Consider the following 2,406-nt stretch of genomic DNA (forward strand, 5'->3'; position numbering starts at 1 on the left):
GACAATACCTCGAGCCCTGTACGCAAAACATCAATGTATAACTTCATTCTAGAAAACCAAATGATCAATATGATCTCATCATATTGCCTATCATGTGAAGGGACTTATTTAACACTGATATGAAGAATTAATTGGTACCACATCAAACTTTTAATAATCACCCACGTACTTCTGGGATGAGAACTGTCCAATTTTGAATTTCAATGCATGGATAAGGTAACAACCATTGATTAAATAAAATGTTACCTAAATCTCAATATTCATAACTTATTTCATGGACCTCTTAATTTTTCTTTTGGTGATGATAATTCATATAAAAAAAACCATGCAATACAAACGGCAACCAAAACAAGAAATATAAACTGGAAGAAAAAAATCCCAATTTTTTGTTATAGGGTCCATCCCGGAGGAACAACAAGGGAGTTCTTTTTTGTGATCACTATCATCCGTATCTTAAGGGAAATAAATCACATTAGGGATGTGGGTGGAAAATGTTGGTATCAGTACACTTCGAAAAGTTATACTCAGCTTGATGAATGCTAGTATGTGGGTGTTTTATGCAATGTATTTTTTTTGGAGAATCCGCTTATACTATTGTGTGAGGTAGCCCATTGTTTTATGGAGATTGGAGTTATGCTTATAATCAATATCAGTCATCATAGAAAATATATAAGCGTTCGATATGCTCTCTTCTCATTTTAGTATATTCTATGTATTACGTTTATCTCATTTTAATTTTTTTTTCTTTTGTTGGATAATCCTTGTTACGTACTGTTCACTTTGATGATGTCTATAATGGCAGCCGGTCTATTTGCCTGTTGGCTAGAGTCGGGAGTTAAGAATGTTGGTTTATGTGTTTTTCTCACAAGCATAATTATGCATTATTGGCTAACTAAACTACAGGTAAGTAGTGAATATTAGATCTATTGTGCATACAACTATCGTTTGGACCAAATATTAATTGAATTCTTTTGCTAAATATAATCTGCAATTGATAATTTATCGAAAAAAGTTGCAATTGACAATTTATCAAAAAAGAATTTTATGATCATGTTTGGATCCTGCATTCAGTGGATCCTTTATGGTGTTCTTGAGAGTGACATTTAGTGACACGACCCACCCCGAATTTCACCCTGAAACTCAGAGTAAGTCATGCGGGGACCACCTCCAAGGAAAATTTACTGAAAAGATTGAGAAAATCTCCCTTGAAAATGGACAACCCTAACTCGAAAATTCTAAATTACACTCTTAATACAACACGTCCAAACATCACATAATTATCCTTCAGAAATTCTAAACATAATATACAATAATCCCAAAGTATTCAGAGCTACTAAACACTAGCGGAAGTAAGAAAACACTAGTAGGTTAAACAGGTAACCTACTGATGAAAACTGGCGGAAATGCGAGTGACTATGCCACGCCTCCTGCTAGATCCAACCTGAACTCTGCAGACTGGGCAATTTAAAACGAAAGGCCCAGGAGAAAACATTTAATAACGTTAGAGTGAGTGGACAAAAATAAAATAATAATTAAAATATTTATGTTTCCCCAAATTAATTTCTAAGGAAAAATCGAATGAATGCCGCAAGCGATAAAACTTTTATCTCATAAAATATCGAGCCTCTCAGACTCTATAATATATGTATGTATTTACACTCGTCCATACTCCCTATATAAATTCATGGGTCTATATAGGGCTACTACGCTCGCGTCCAACGCTCACGTCACGCCTTAATGCGGTGCTACACTACGCCATTAAGGTGGACAGACGGGTGTATAAATATGTGTCCATACCCCCTATATGAATTAAACACTCAAATAGGGCTACTACGCTCACGTCCAACGCTCACGTCACACCATAATGCGGCTATATGCTACACATATGGCTAGCTAGCATTTATATACATACTCTCTCATAAATACATATTTATATCCACCGAAAATCCCATTTTCGGTAACTCTCCAAGAGAAATAAAAATCGTCAAATTAAAATGACGTTAAAATATTCCGCAACATTAATTGTTCAACCATGAACTATAGCATGCATTTATTTAAAATAAACGTCCACTCACAAATTAGGCCTAAGCCTGATGTCGATCTGGGGCCTCGTCAGCTCGAGCCTCCTCACATCCTGTTCCAAATATAATATTAATTTCCCAACCAATAATCCAATATTTAATCAAAATAGGCAAAATTACCCGAGAGCCATAAATGCGCTCATCATTGCCTAACTTCGATATTCTTAAATCGGAACGATCCGAACTTAAATATCATACTCAACAGTCGTAAATACAACCTCCCCAAAATACGACTTAAATCCTACGACCGGATTCTACATTAATTAACCGTCAAAAATACAAAACTTCGGAAATTCACAAATCTATCCAAATCTCATCCAAAAAT

This window comes from Fragaria vesca, linkage group LG4 (assembly GCF_000184155.1).
Source record: "Fragaria vesca subsp. vesca linkage group LG4, FraVesHawaii_1.0, whole genome shotgun sequence".
Lineage (NCBI taxonomy): Eukaryota > Viridiplantae > Streptophyta > Magnoliopsida > Rosales > Rosaceae > Fragaria > Fragaria vesca.